The 16,768-nt window shown below is 34.7% G+C and overlaps 1 protein-coding gene across 2 annotated transcripts in view; it reads left to right on the top strand.

Annotated features, from left to right (window-relative positions):
* Positions 1-16,768, top strand: part of LOC138711812 (alpha-tocopherol transfer protein-like) — a 131,897-nt gene that overhangs the window by 96,626 nt on the left and 18,503 nt on the right. The gene's annotated exons all lie outside the window — the stretch shown is intronic.

Raw genomic sequence — 16,768 nt, 5'->3', positions numbered from 1 at the left:
GGGATGCACGACTACAGCACATGGATCAAATGGAGGCGTTCACACAGTGCAGTTTTGCAAGATCCCGCACGAGGGTTTTTACAACTACAACTCAAGCATTCAGGTAGTGACACAGTTCAGTTGTTATCTGTTTGTTTGTGGTCCTACGCGTGATGTTCGACACAGTTCGTAATTATTTGAAAAACAATGAATATCGTAATAGTCAGAAGAAAATATTTGTTAATGAAATCATTAGGAAGAAAGATTAGAATTCGCGGAGAAAATTCTATATATGGAAAACACTCCTAATCAGTTCTGGAACAAAGCGAAATTCACAGACGAGAGCAAATTCAGTATTTTTTTTTTTTTCAGGTGGAAGATGTGACCAAACACTGAGCTTTACCAATGAGTAAAACCTTATTGGTGTCACTTATGAGGTTCCAATCTATCTTCGGCAAGTTGACTACACAACAACATAATTATATTGAAATTTATTCAGTTTATTTTATACATCTTCTTTATCATATATGTTATATTACAGCCCAAATAACTGAAATGGCTGACTATTGTGTTAACCCTACGTTGGTAACGTTAAGAAAACTTACGTCAGTGGTAACGTTGGGTCTGAGAGACCCATACACATTTTTTTATGATTATGAAGTGTATTAACTTGAATTATATAACTATTTTCTATTTATTTTTTATATTGTATTTGAAATATTAATAGAGAACTCAAATACAAATAACAACGTAAAATTCAAACAGAACTGCAATTATAGGCTTTAATTTTATGTTATACAAAATGTTAATCAAAACAGTCAAGCATATTGTAATAGTTAATGAATTTGCTTTAAATTAATGAGTGACAAATATATTTTACTATAAAAACTAGTTTCGTAACACAGCCTATCCACAATTCAAAACGAAAATGGCAATCGTCGTTTCCTGAGCAGCTGTCACATAACATACATGCATGACTCAAACAAAGCCATTTATTACATTTTCGGCAGAAATATTTCGTTTTGTTGTCTTTACATCGATAGCAACGTCCTCTTCTTCCAGACTGAGGGGGTTCAGGAGCATGTTCTTGCAGGGTTGTTCCACACAGTCTGGCTGCTGATTTTCTTAGGTCCATTGGATTGTGTTTATTCTGAGCCCTGTTCTTCAGCTGGCTTTCTACTAAACTTTTTGCCAATTCTTTAAGATATTTTCGTCTTGGTGTTACTGTTGCAGTATTCACTTTATGAATGACGTAGCCATTTATTGCAGCAACATTCAGGATATGATAAAATAACGCCATGGGCCAACGTCTGGTATTTCGTGCTACATCATACTCAGCACACATTTGGTCGACAGTATCGACTCCGCCTTTTGTCTCATTATAGAACGAGACAATATCTGGCTTCCTTTTGTCCCTTGTGGTTTCATCTAGTTTGTTGTCATGGTGCATGCTGGATATCAACAATACACACCGATTCTTCTTTGGTACGTAAGACACAATGGTGCAGTCCTCTTGAAAACCGAACACACTACTGTATTCTTCCTTGCATTTTGCATTCACAAAGACACTGGACAACTCTCTTTTGTTCTTGCGGATTGTTCCCACAAGTGTGAGTTGTGAACCAATTATCTATGGTCACATTACGAGAAGACTGATAAATCGGTTGGTATAATCTTTTCACCACAGCTTCTGGTTTGTTGTCTATGACAAATGGTCCTTCTGGTTGTTGGCCCACATATACCTCCATATTTGCAGAATAAAATAATTTTGCGTCAACAATACTGAACATTTTTATCCCATACTTGGCGGGTTTCTTTGGCATATACATGCGAAATTGACATCTTCCACGGAAACACACAAGAGTCTCACCCAAAGTTGCAAAAATTCCAATTGAAAAGTTTTTCTTGCACTTCTCTACAAAAAATTGAAAAAAAAAAAAAAACTCGCGGATAGGAGCTAGTTTATCGATGGATTTTCTCTCCTGACGTGTTTCCAAATCATCAAATCGCAAGCATCGGCACAAGAAACGAAACCTCTGCAAGGACATTGTGGCCAAGAACATTTCTACACCTGTTCCATCTCGTTTCCACAGTTCCTAGACATTCAGTCTTCCTGCATGCAACAAACCAGCCATATACAGCAAACCAATTAGGGACATTATCATCTCATTTCTGTTGGTGGGATGAGTGAATCGTTGCTCAGAATGATAATTTGCAGTGAGTTTTAGTATGTACTTATTTGTATTATTCACAATTATATCGATCATTTCCTCATCTATAAATAGAGACCATGTGTCTAGTATAGAATGCGCATTCTTTGCTCCTTGTCTCACTGTCGGTAAACGTGTAGTAACAATGTTACTACGTCGAGCACGAATATTCATATTTTCCACTTCTTTTCTCCATTTTGTTTCACCGTCTTTCCCAATGAAATATTGGCAATTGGTTTCCTCACTGACATTCTCACTAAATTCATCACTGTTATTTTCACTAAATCCTTCATCGGTATCTGTATTGTGGTCACTTCCTATATAAAAGATAGGATCTGCAACTTCATCATCATCATCCTCATCATCATCATCATCATCATCATCATCTTCTTCTTCTTCTTCTTCTTCTTCTGGCTCACATGTTTCATTATTTACTTCTTTTTGTAACATTTTTTGCATTCGTGCAACACGAGCTTCATAACTTTCATCCATTTTGTACACTATAAGAAAAGTGTACATTATAAGAAAATTAAACATTAGAAATATAACAGATTTTTAAGAATATAATTTAAAACAATTTAATTGTTGAAATAGTAAGACATTATACTACAAAGACACGATTATTTGCAATTCAACTTACCTCGAAATAGTAACGCTACTGGTAACGTTGGGTCTGTCAGACCCAGACCTCGTAAATTGCTTCCTCACTCAACAATGATCAACTGTAGAATGTTTGTAGCCACTTATATTTAAAGAGGAACGTAAATTTGAAAGGTAGAGGGGAGGTGAGGAAAATCCATTGTTGCCAAATTACGTTACATTTAAAATAAATTTAGTCTGGGTCTGGTAGACCCAACGTTACCACTGAAGGGTTAATAATTATTATCTTTGATCGTATGTGATACTTTCCTAAAAATGCCATAACTTTTGTCTTTTTAACTAAGCTTCCTAAACTATATTCTACAGTAAACTTGCATAAATACTGAACGGCTATCTGTAACTCATCATCTTAAATTGGCAAATACCACTTGTTTATCTGCAAACATTATAGAATTTAAAATCTGTGAACCTAATTAAAATGTGTTATCGAGATTGTTTTGCTGATAATAGGATGACCACAACTCTTAAGGATATTCTGAAAATAGTACTGTAAAGATGATGATCAAGAGTTCGTCGAAGAAATTGGATATTCGATAAAGTAAAAAAAAAAAATGTTATCTTAATACTGTTTTATTTAAGTAATTTTAAAATTTAACAAACCTTTCATTGACACAAAAAGAATGAACCCAGGATCTTCTTTCTATTGATTCTTAAGCAACCTAGCAGCTTCACACACAGAGCTTGCAGTTTTGAATGACTAGCTGTCAGACTACAATAACGGACCTTCGGCTGGGCCTCAAATTTATGATCACCCAAACGAGGGATTGCGTTTTTGTGGGAAATGTGTAGACCGATGAAGGACATCCCGTCAGGCAGGAGGTAATAAAACGGGTCCTGCAAAATCGCAATGTGTAGACCCAGCCTAAGGTGGTCAGGCTAGTGGAACACCGGTGGGTATGCACACCGTATCTCCATTAACTTCACGCCCGACTGAAAACAATATCTCTCGGCGAATGTCATAGGAGCGCTCTGTGGCTGAATCCTGTCCAAGGCTTCTATACTTTCAATAGGTTATCTCGTTTTTCAATAGCCAATCAAATAGCTAGTTGGCTGATGACGGGTGAAGAGTCAATGCTGATTGGTTCTTTATTTTCAATGATAAGTGTGGATTATAAAAATAATCGCCTCAAATAAAAACATCACAAGGAATATAAACCAAGTGTGTACGTATCATGGAATAAAATAAATACGTTGAAAATGTTTATACCGTGTATGTAAAAGCTGTACTTACACTTGTCACTGCATTATTTTTCTGTATTTCTTAACAATTCGTCTGCTCTCAGTGTCTGACGCCCGTTTTCGTCTGCTAGTTTCCAGTCTTGTGTTCACATACTAGAGTCGTATAAAGAACCTAGTTTTGACCGTACAATCAACAATAAAATTTCACGTGGAACGTTATGTACGAATATTGCCACATATTCTATGGTTCTTTTTATAATATTCCGCCCCTTTTTAATCGTGTTCTTGCCATGAAACTCATTGTAGAATTTTTCAGTATTATTGAAAGTACTTAGAGCCATGCTGGTGATGGCATGGTTAAACCTTCAAAAGCTAGAATAATGTACTAAAATTTAAAAAGGGCCAAGATGGTGGTGTTTTTGTTTTAAATGGATGTTTATAAAAAATCTAACATTGATTGATTTTAATATCTCATTCTAAAGTTTGGAAAAAGGGCCGGTAATGAAATGTCAACAACACGTTCATTTACAATAATCATTATAACTCAACAATTAATTGTCACTGGAGGCTATTATGATTAACCCATTGATTATGCCATAATGACAAAATGTCATAAATCGTTAATATAAAATCAATATAATGAGAATTATAGTGAAAAAACATCACTGGTATCAGTCGTTAACCCTCCACCCCTTTGGTATGCAACTGTTAGTATTAGTAGTAGCATTAGTAGTTAGTATTTGTTATATAAGTAGCATGATTACAAAAGAAAGAAAATAATTTGTAGGTTAACATAGATGAACCTAATCTAATTATATAAAGTTGGTATTAACATAGGCTACTTATATAGACCTACGTGATTTATTCAAACTTACCTGTAGGCTTTAACATTGTCGGTCGTTTCGGCTTTATTTTCATTAAAGCTGCTCGAAAATCTGGAACAAAATCGTCATCTTTCAAATGATCAGAGTATAATCTGCTTGCATCAGGATTGAATTTATCCTGTCTTTTGCACGCAATTATCCACTTTTTTTTCTAATTTCTAAATCTTTAGGAATGGTAAAGAGAGTCAACTCTTTATTTCTATCGTTAGAATTGTTGCATAACGCAACAGCACACCTTTGACCTGTCATAATGCATTCAAAACAACATGAACGAGAAAATAACACGAGATACTGCTTTGAAGCATTTGAGCTTTGGCGCGCTCAGCTATCTTGTGACGTCAGAATCGCTCTCCTTTCCCCGTCAATCCCTCGCCTACAAGGTCGATAATAATGCAACCTGTGAGGAGTTTTTAGAAGCCTTGAATCCTGCCAGCTTAACCTGCGCACGCATACCCAGCTGCCCGCTCCCCTCACTTTCCAGTGCTCAACAGTATTCCCAACACGGTGGTGTACCCACTAAATCTAATTTTTTGGTCCTCTGTCAGTGGCTAAATTTCATTAAACAGTGGGCAGTGGCAAATGTAGTTTATTTTAATGTCATTGGAAATTTTTAGTGATTTTGCAGTAATTCTCAAACACATCTTTAAGGCAGATTGCATATTATACAACACTCACAACTCTTTCGACGATGGCCATTATATTTTGAAAATACTTGTCTTGCAATATTAGATGCCTTATCAATGTACTCTGCAGTTAAACGCACAACCCAATGACATAACCAAAAACAGAACACAGTCTTAATACACAAAGTGAGAAATAAATTCGATGATAGCGCGTTTCTTTCGTTGTTATACGTAAATGTACGGAAACACTGAAAAATATTGCTAGACTAGGTTTCCATTATGTTCTACAACAAATCAAGGTTTTCTTAATTCAATACAGCCCAAAAAGTTACTGAAAACGTTAAAGTATAGTGGTGCGCGACGAACTTAATGAAACGAAACAATTTCAACATTACTACTACAGTAGTCTACTTGTAAAGTTTTCTAGTACAAAGAGATATCATATTAAAACCCGTTAAAAGAATTACCGAGTTCTCACCATCAATGCAAGGGTCTATGTCTTGCTTGGTGAAATTCAGAAGTGCATTCAAAGTATTATCATTAAACCAAAATTAGAAATAACATGGGAATTTCAGTAAATCTTGAAATTAGAGGCTATACTAAGACGGAGTGGTGTATGTTATGATTTTAATAATTATTCATACTATTATATCTTATCTGCGCATTATTTAACAAAAGTACAAAAAATCTATAGGAACGAAAATCTGGTGGGTTTTTTTTTACATATTCGGTGAGATTTGTAAGCGTGCAGTGGTTTTTTGCTAATTGGACTTGGCAACACTGGTGCTCACCGCACTTTCTACGAACGGTCGTAGTAATCAGTCCATTCGCAGACCGAGCTTTACGTCGCTAAAAAGTAAACGAAACGCTGAAACGCTCCTGTTTTAAATTAACTAAATTCTAAAATTATCTTGCCCCTTCTTCGAAAATATTTCGGAAAACCCAGTTTATCCTGCCTACCCTGAAGTTTCGCCACTGATTACATGGCCGGCAATTTAACATCACGTGGAGCATAGAGAGCGATTTGCTCAAGGAATAAAGCTGCGTCTTAACGAGAGAGTAAAATGTCCTACATACACTGGATTTCAGACACCTATTTTCTGTTTTAAGACGGCCACTAGAGCAGTGAAACTGTGTAGCGATATTTACTCTAATGGACACTGCTCTACTAGCCGTCTTAACACTGAACTAGGTATCTGAGATCTAGTATAAGGTATTTTACTCTCCCGTTATGACCCAGCCTAATACTGGCAGCTCTCGCAGTTATATCACTGTCTAGTATATAGGGTAAACATTGGTAATTTCGTGATAATTTCATGAAAACTAATTTAAAATGCAAATGTGTAAATATATCCTTATTCCGATTTTTTCATCTAAAAGACGATAACTTGCTGTACAAATCTGGAGACATAAAAGATTGGATATGTTCTTGAATATCTACCAAAAACCACTTTTACAACTTAAGCTGAAAGGTTGGTTATTTCGTGATAACCTTGGTAATTTCGTGATATTGCATTGATAATTTCGTGAGAGGTAGAAGAATTGTGGAAAAATTTATTAAAGCCAAATGAAATTCTCATTTATTGTTACAAGACTTCAAACATAGTAATTCCGTCTAATATTCATAGCAAGAAAACATAGAAATACATATCAACACATAATAAGAATGATATCAAAGTAAATTTGAAATTGAAAAGGGATCTTCTTTGCCCTGAAAGGGTGAACACTTTTATTACGGACTTTACTATAGCCTATATTACTAGGGTAACTCCAAAAGTAATGCATAACGTTTGTTTAAAAATTATATTTTTATCCTACAGCTTTGCTATTTTCACAGAATGTAGATGCATCCTTAGGGAACAAAATGTCACTTTTCCACATAATCCCTGTCCCTTTCAACTGCCTTACGTAACCTAGGAACGAGGGCCTGAAGACCAGCACTGTAAAAGTCTGGACCAACACGTCTGAGCCACTCTTGAGCAGCGTGCACAAGGGAGTCATCTTCTAACCTCTTTCCGCCAAGGGATCCTTCAGTTTACCAAAGAGATGGTAATCGCACGGTGCCAGTTCAGGACTGTAAGGCGGGTGTTTCAGTGTTGTCTATCCGAATTTTCTGATCTGGTCTGTGGTCTAGTGACTGACATATGGCTGTGCGTTGTCGTGCAATAGCAGAACATCCTGCTTCTCCCGATGTCGTCGAACCCAACTCAGTCGAACTTGAAGTTTCTTGAGAGTTGCAACATACCCGTCAGAATTAATGATGGTTCCGTGTGGCATGATGTCCACAAGCAAGAGTCCTTCTGAAACTAAAAACACAGTAGCCATAACATTTCCTGCCGAAGGTGTACTTTTGAATTTCTATTTCTTTGGTGAATTTGCATGATGCCACTCCATTGTCTACCTCTGTCTCCGGTCCAAAATGGTGGAGCCATGTTCCATCTTCTGTCACAATTCTTGCAAGTCATCTCGCACTTATCAGTGATACTTAGCATGATAACAAATCAAACAGAAGCTACACTGAACCCATTGCGTCTCCGTTTTCTTTTTTGTTATCACATCTTCTCTTCAGATTTCTAAAATTCCTATTGTAATACATTTTATACTATTTTAAAAATTGTAACACTTAATGCTCCACAAAATTTCGCCTCAAACAGCTAAGATTTCTATCAGTAAAGCTAAGCCTATATGGCGACTACAGATGTATCTAAAATTCCAAAAACATTTCCTAAAATTTCACGAAGATACAATAAATCTTTGTACCAAATATCATATGCTTACAGTTAATAATAAGCCTGTAATGTAATTACAAACATCCACAAAATTTGTATGCCTGAGAAGTCGACGCAAACTTGCTCTCTCCAAACATATGAGCTCACTGAAGCAACTACAATAGTCACATAAAGCTTAGCTGTATGTTTCTGGAAACTGGACAACATATGCAATCCCTTGGCGGAAATTTGGATCTCGTAACACAATTGGTTAGTTCACAAAAGAGCAAAGAAAAAGTATCACGAAATAACCACTGCCACGAAATTACCAATGTTTACCCTACAGTCACGAAGCTCAATACATAGTAAATATGCATCCATAGATAACTGCTAACCACTAGGTTCGCTACTAACGCCTCATTACAGTCAATGCGAAATAGTACCTGCACAGTCTATTGTTCCTAATACCCGCATAAACTCAAGCTTCGTGTCTATGTACACTAGACTGTTGTTATATACAGAGCTAAACAGCTGTGCAGAGCGCATTACAAAATACAGATATATATATATATATATATATATATAATAGGAATTATATCTAGACTCTCTAAACAGCTGATAGACTTAAATGGAATTGAAATGAAGATATTTAAAATAATTAGAACATTCGTATTCGAGAAAATAAATTTATATAATCGAGCTAAAGATAGAGCATTTGAAAAGAACCGATAACGTAGGCTAGCATGACTGTTATAAGAATACTATATGGGCTATTCCATATGAAATCGATCAGTAAAAAACCTCGCACTTTTTAATACTCTAATTTTTTTCCTATTTATACAAGGTGCTGAGGAGAGTGCATTTTCAAAAATATACTATCGAAAGTCAAACGGTTTTCGTATTGTTGAGCGACATATTTAGCGTATTTTAGAAAAACAAGCCTCTTTCAGCGCTCAGAACTCTGGAACCATTTACTGCAGAACATTGAACGAGAGCTCATTTTGAAGCTGACATTTGGTAGGTTATGTTAAGAAGTAAGCCTTAGTTTTATTGTGTACAGAGAGACAGATAATGTGATTTTACTTACTTTTAGGTTTTTTGCTAATTTGTAAAAATGTAAAAAAAGATATTGAGAAAAAACCTTGCATTATTAAGAGGGATTCGGCATTGTTGTTGCTTAGTGGTACGGCAATAAGTTTCGAGGGTATTAGATAAATTATTTTCACACGCCTAGACTCGAACGGCGCAGTACCGCACGCGCTGGCCAAGAGATGATGATAAGCCAGCGTTGGGAGGAGGAGTCACGCCACGCTCTGAAACAACTGTGTGGCATGTTTAGTCTCCAGCATGCGAGGAAAAGTAGCCAAGTAGCCAAGTTTCTCCATCTTTGGGTGGACGAACTTCTCCTCTTATGGCATCTCCCGTTTTCATTCCAAAAAGTCTAATTTGAGATTGAGAAACGTAAATATCATCAGGAGATGATAAGTAATTAAAATCAGAAGATCTTAAAAATCCATAATTTTCTGGCATAATTTCTAGCTTGTGCATTTTATAATTGCAAGTGTTGTGACCCAGTATTTTTCAAGTTTATATTTATTATTATAAGCAGGGAACGGATTTATATGGACTAAAAATATATGAAATATGTAAATATATATGTAGTTATTTTTACCAAAATATGGAATTAAATATGGATTTTTACCAAAATATGGAATTAAATATGGACTTAAAATTATAAAAAAAATGACTATGTACGTTAAATATTGGTACATTTTAATCAAACTAAACAAAAAATATAATGGACGTACCTTATCTTCCAATGTAGTTTCAACAAAACACAATTTTTATTGTCTGTTACCATAACAATAGGTTACAAACATTTCTTTCAAGTGCTGAAAAGTGAATCTTCTTCTATTGTCTCTGAGGATAGATTTATACTGACTAAAAGAGCGTTCGACGTCACAAGAAGTAACTGGTACATAATTCAATTTCACAATGTCTGCTGGGGATAAGTCCAAGTTAATCTTCACTGTTGATTCACCACTCATCACAGCAACAACCTTTTGTAGTTCTTCATATCCAGGGTTTTTTGAAAGTACAGTGTCCACCTTAGCTCTTACTGCATCTGCAACTTTACCTCTACCACGATTCAGTTGTTCCACAGTACTATTTATAATTTCAAAACTTTCAGATAGTGAAAGGTGCCTATTTTGGAGACTTTTGAGCGTTTTTATGATGCATGAAAATGTATGCTGAATGTGAGCTAAGTCATTCTTCACACTTATGTCACAGGTAACTGTTTTCGCAGTATCAATTGAGACTGCATCTTCAGAGTCCAATGCAAGGAGAACATTGTTAATAGAGTCTATATGTTCGGCATAATATTCAACTGCTTCTAGCCATGTACCCCATCTAGTTAAAATTGGCTTTGGTGGCAATGGAATTTCAGGGTACATTTCTTTCAACACGTTAACTCTACTGGGAGCTTTGAGAAATACTTTTTTCACTGATGAAATCAACAAATCTACTTTAGGGAAATTGTCTCTGACCACTTCTGCCACACGATGAAATGCATGCGCCACACAAGTAAAATGAGTCAATTTAGGATATACAACAGATAATGCTTGTCCAGCTTTGACCATATAAGGGGCAGCATCGCTAATAAAGAATAACACATTATCGTACATAATACCCTTTGGCCACAGGATACCCATAGCTTCGTTGAACAGTTTAACTATAGTTTTGTTATTGCACTTTTCTAGAACATCACAATGTAAAAGAATTCGTTCAGAATATTGTTCACTTAACAAACCGATAACTACATTACCAACAAGTCTACCTTCTTTGTCGGGAGTCTCATCAATGGAAACCCAAATTGAACTATCTTTAATTTCATCTCTTATCTTCTGTATTGTCTCATCGTAGATGGATGGAGCATACGTCTTCCTAAGTGTTGACTCATCCGGGATTGTATGTTGAGTATATTTTTCAAGGAATTCCCTGAAGACCTTATTCTTTAGTTTGTAGAGAGGAATATCAGCAGAGATGAGAGAACGGCACAGGTCGATGTTAAACTCAGATCTTACATTCGATGTTGTTGGTTGTGTTAAAAACAATTGTCTCTGCTTGGAATTTAGTTGTTTGTTGGCCTGATGTTTACTAGTTGTAATGTGTTGTTGCACCAGGAACTTTTGTGTAGATGATACTGCACACTGACACAAATTACAAAATAATATTTTATTGTCAGTTGATAAACCATCTTCTTTAAATTCTGAAATGTAACTTGTTAGTTTTGATTTTAAATTGACTGAATGACGTACTTTTGGCATATTTACCGTCTTTATAGTATGATTTACAAAACTGAACCTATGTGTACTCTGACTGGCATTTAACTGTTGAGCTGCACAACTGAAGTCTGTTAAAAATTTTAAATTAAATTAATACAGTTTTGTAACTTACTTTCCCATTGTTGATAGGACTGCTAATTTTCAAATAACTCTGATGTTAAAGGGATTACTGAACATGTGTTTAAATCTCTATTGTTGAAATGTATTTTTAAAAGTTAATGGAATTTTGTTTTGTTTTATTGTTAAACCTAATATAATATGGACTGTTTTATATGAAATATGGAAAATATATGGAAATTAACGAAAATATGTACTAAACTCTAAAATATGGAAAAATATGGAAAATAAAAGTAGAATTTTTCAACCCTACACATTGTGAAACATAAAGATAATGCAAAATATAAATTATATTAGCTTTATAAGTAAATATGTATTTACATATAAATCCTTTCCCTGATTATAAGTTATTCGTTAAAGCATATTTGTGAAACCATTAACGATATGTAAGATAAAGTATTTAAAAAAATATCGATCAAATTATCGAGTTAAATGCGTGTCTTTCGTCAGCGCTTCCGTAATATAAACATTTTCTACATTGTAATAAAATTTATTACATTGGTTGCTTAAAATGGAGGACAGATCTTACTCAGGTGACCGCTGCTTCAATCCCCTTCAACTTACGCGTCACAAAAGGGTCAATGTTAAAGAGCTTCTTAAAGTATCCCGTTTGATTGCAGAAACATTTGGTGTACCTGAAAAGTACCAAAAGATAATTCGATTATGTACATATTTCAGATTGAAAGTAAATAAATCACATTCTTTAGATAACGCAGTTCAATCAAGAGAAGTCATAGAAGAAAATGTTCAGCCAAGTTTAGTGTTGAAGTTGAGAGTAGTGGTAATAACTGCAACAGTAATAATGAAGAATCGGGTAAGAGTGAAACGGAAAGTGTTGACAAGGCAACCCTCACTACTTTAAACGAGACACTCACTGTGATTGGCGTGAAAAATAAGAAAATATATAAGAAAACGTATCCCCAAACTAAACTATTCTAAAACATATTCTTCTGCGGAAGGTGGTGTGGAAGTTTTCTGCAAGAAATAGCAACATTTGATTATTAAATTTTTGGATGCAGTCTTCTTTCTTTTGTCATTTTACTCCTGTGTTTATGAAAACCTGTGATAAAGCTAGCACAGCCATGCGCTGCTAGACGACACTTCTCGTGTTTATGTCTCCTGGCCTTGTTTGCCTTGGCTGGCTCCCGTTTCACAGTCAGCTGGTTAGCTCACGCGCGTACTATTTATTTTCTTTATTTGGCATTTTCAATACTTTCTTATCAACGTACCTCCAGTAAAAAATATATGTTTATTTGTACTTTCAATGCGGAATCTAACCATATATTTTTAAAATATTTTTTCGTTAGCAAAGGCGTCTTAATGAGGAGAAATCTCAATTTCTCCATTTCCGTAATAAGTAAGAAATTCTGTTTGTATGTCAATATAAACTTTAATTTCTCATCATCAAAATAAACCATGATTTTGATCATTGGGCGAAAGGGTTTCGTAGCTACAACAGTTTAAAGTTGCAAATTTTATGAAAATACCATAAAGTTAAATATTTTAAATTTAAACACTATGAAGTTCTTATGCCTCAAACCTTGCACAAAGCATTGTATCACAGTTGTCTACGGAAAGAAACAGTTTGATTGTATTTAAAAATTGCAAGGTCAATTTTCTCTACATTTCGGTCGATTTGAGATGGAATAGCTCATATGTATGTATACATGATTTATGTCTTGTATAACTACCATTAGACATTCTCCTGGTGACATACAAGAATTCATCACTGCGCCGCAAAATACAAAACACTAAGTACAGTCAATTGTTATTAATATTTGTGGTATTGTCTTATTTAGCTAGCTTTTCAACATCTGGGTTATGTAGTGTCAAAAATTAAATTTGGGAGATAGTTGAATATTAATTTTTGTTGAGAGACATCTATCACGCCCCAGAGCTTCCTTTACATGCCGCAAAACATATTTCCACCACAAACAGTTGCATGTTTTATACATTTTCGTTTTTATTCTTCTTCTTTAAGGTAAGATGTCAACATAAAATTAATTTCATTTAAACTTATCTTGGTTTCCTTTAGGTAAACATCCTTCTACTAAGAATTTGCGAGAAATGTACACCTAAATATTCACAAAATAAATATTTCCGTAATAACTTAAACAGTAATTATGAGTAAACACCCAAAAATATCAAGGTATAAATATGTGCATAAAAATATATTTTGTGCGAGATCGTGCGTATTTGCTTGGTTTCCGCACAAAACCAATCCGTGGAAAGTCTAAAATTCCACATTCAGTATTCCCAACCTAACACACATAACAATATCCCTCTTCTTACCGCTTAAGTGACATATTGGTTTTACTGCTTTAGGCTTTTAACATATTATTTTTAGAGACGTTCAATATAGTAATAATTATAAATTGCAAACTTACCACTGCAATTTCACCTAAATTGCACTGTTAATTATTATTTTTAAATATTTTAAAAAATTAAGTAAACTCTAAAACTCCACTAAAGTTACTGCATTCGTGATGCAAGTAACATTAAGGAAGCCGTGAAAATTCAACAAGATTCCAGACTCATCATAGACTGGGGGAAAAAAAGACAGACGTATATCACGGCTGCTGGAGTATAGTAAACACAGAAAACATTTTAAAACAACAATGTTGAAGATAGATATTTTTGGTTTGCAAATTTGCCGTCATTGAACAGAAACCAAGATGGAGATTTCATTGCAACTAATTAGAAATTCCTCTTTCAGGTATGTAATAAACGATCTTCGCACAAAATAATGTACGATACACGAGCGGTACGTTTCCTTTCAATTCTCGGAAATTAAAAAAGCTCAACTACGTTTCGCTTTTTCAAACTTTTCCTCGAACATGAAAACTTCAACGTACCGCTCTTGTAACGCATATTACTATTGTTAAATCATTTAGGAAAGAAGTACAGCTAAAATTTCATTCCGTTATATCAAAAGTAAGTTAAAATATTGGCTTGGAACAATGGTTTTGAGTTCAGAAAAAAAAATTAGAAACAGCACAAATGCGCTTTTTTGAGATAAACTCTTGGAGCAACAGTAAGAAACAGAATCAGGAGTGAAGAGATCAAAAGGCATTTGGAGGAAAAGAACATAGTGACTGAAATATGAACATATCAAGAGAAACTGCCGTCTAGCTGCCAAAGACATCAGAACTTCCACCGTGATACTCAATTTTTGTGTTTTAATTTTACACACAAGACACTGCACTGTAATTATGTGATCCCCTCTCACAGACTGTGCAACAAGCTGAAGTTCCATCTTCGTTTTAACTATATACTGATGCAGCTGCTCACACAAGCATTTTTATTGATTTTATAATTTAAATTTTTATCACATTAGGTTTTAATAATGGTATTTCATAACTGTTGTTTGTAACTTGTTTAGTTTTACTAGTGTTAGCCTATATACTACAGTAGATCACATAAACGAACATTCAATCTCCTACATATCCTACGGCGTAACTTTCTGTTGATGACTTTGTAGAGTCGTAAACGTTAAAACTTATTAAGTAATATTTAGAAATAACTGTTAGTTAATTTGTTTTAAAGATAAGCATAGACGGATCTTGTTGAATCCAATTTAATAAAATTAAGAGAAATGGAGACAACTTGTAGGTAGAGCGGATGACCAGTAGTAGATACCCACATATTGCCCTACTGTATAGGTCAAATGGAAAACGTGACCTATGATGTCCGAAGATGAGCTGGACGGATCAATACAGAATTTACCATCGGAACGTGTGTTGCGCCCATTCCTTAAACAGGCAGGAGAAGAAGAAGAAGAAGAAGAAGAAGAAGAAGAAGAAGACGAACATAAGTAGTATATTTTCCAAAAACATCTCATTCCCTAATTTCAATGGCATATTGGTCCGTTAAGTACAATACAATACAATCTGTTTGTATGTCAATATAAACTTTAATTTCTCATCATCAAAATAAACCATGATTTTGATCATTGGGCGAAAGGGTTTCGTAGCTACAACAGTTTAAAGTTGCAAATTTTATGAAAATACCATAAAGTTAAATATTTTAAATTTAAACACTATGAAGTTCTTATGCCTCAAACCTTGCACAAAGCATTGTATCACAGTATTATTTTATTATTATATTATTATTATTAATAAAAGAATTTAAATCAGTCAATACTTAACAGTGAGAAATACATTAAAATTTATGTTATACCAAAAAGTAACATTACATATATTTTAACAACAAACGTTTTCGCCAATTATATTGGCATCTTCAGGTCGAATAAAACATGTTAACAAAATGAACACTTGGTCTTAACTAGTTAAAACAACGTTAAAAGTAGGATATAAATTAAAACAGTTAATAAAATTGAGTGATGCAGCCACCAGGTTGTATGTAGAAAATGATGTATGGTAGAAAGCATGTATGACGAGGGGGACGGCAAGACCTCTTCTACATAGTATTGCGGTAACAGTTTCAGAATCAGATTAAAGATGCTACAAATAGGGCGGTCGTGTTGCCCAGTAATGGTGACAGGATAAAGCCCTGTAATTAGCAAAGGATGGTATGAAAAATCACGGGTATAGAAGATGCTTTGCAGGTTCTCAAAATTATCAATAATCACAATTACATGAATGCTGCTGAAGAATTATACATTATCACTCACTCTAATAGTAACAATAGCCACCTGCTCAATAAACAATATCTAAATTCAAATAACCCGCTGTTTAAAATTATACAGAAGTAACTTCAGATCATTTACTAGTCTTGTCGGGTAAGCAGTTTTCTTTGTAAGCTACTTCCTAATGTAAAGGTCAGTCGTGCTGCCGCTCTCATGAACTCCAGCCAACTCTTTCAACTTCTTGTAAGTAACGTTCTATATGACCTTAAATAATATTTTCAAACAATTTTGTTCATACCATCCTTTGCTAATTACAGGGTTTTATCCTGTCACCATTACTCGGCAACACGACCGCCCAATTTGTAGCATCTTTAATTTGATTTCGAAACTGTTACCGCAATAATAGAAGAGGTCTTGCCGTCCCCCTCGTCATACATGCTTTCTACCATACATCATTTCCTACATACAACCTG

This window comes from Periplaneta americana, chromosome 13 (genome assembly GCF_040183065.1).
Source record: "Periplaneta americana isolate PAMFEO1 chromosome 13, P.americana_PAMFEO1_priV1, whole genome shotgun sequence".
Lineage (NCBI taxonomy): Eukaryota > Metazoa > Arthropoda > Insecta > Blattodea > Blattidae > Periplaneta > Periplaneta americana.
Note: the sequence above shows the minus strand (reverse complement) of the source record. Positions and strands in the feature narration are given on the sequence as shown.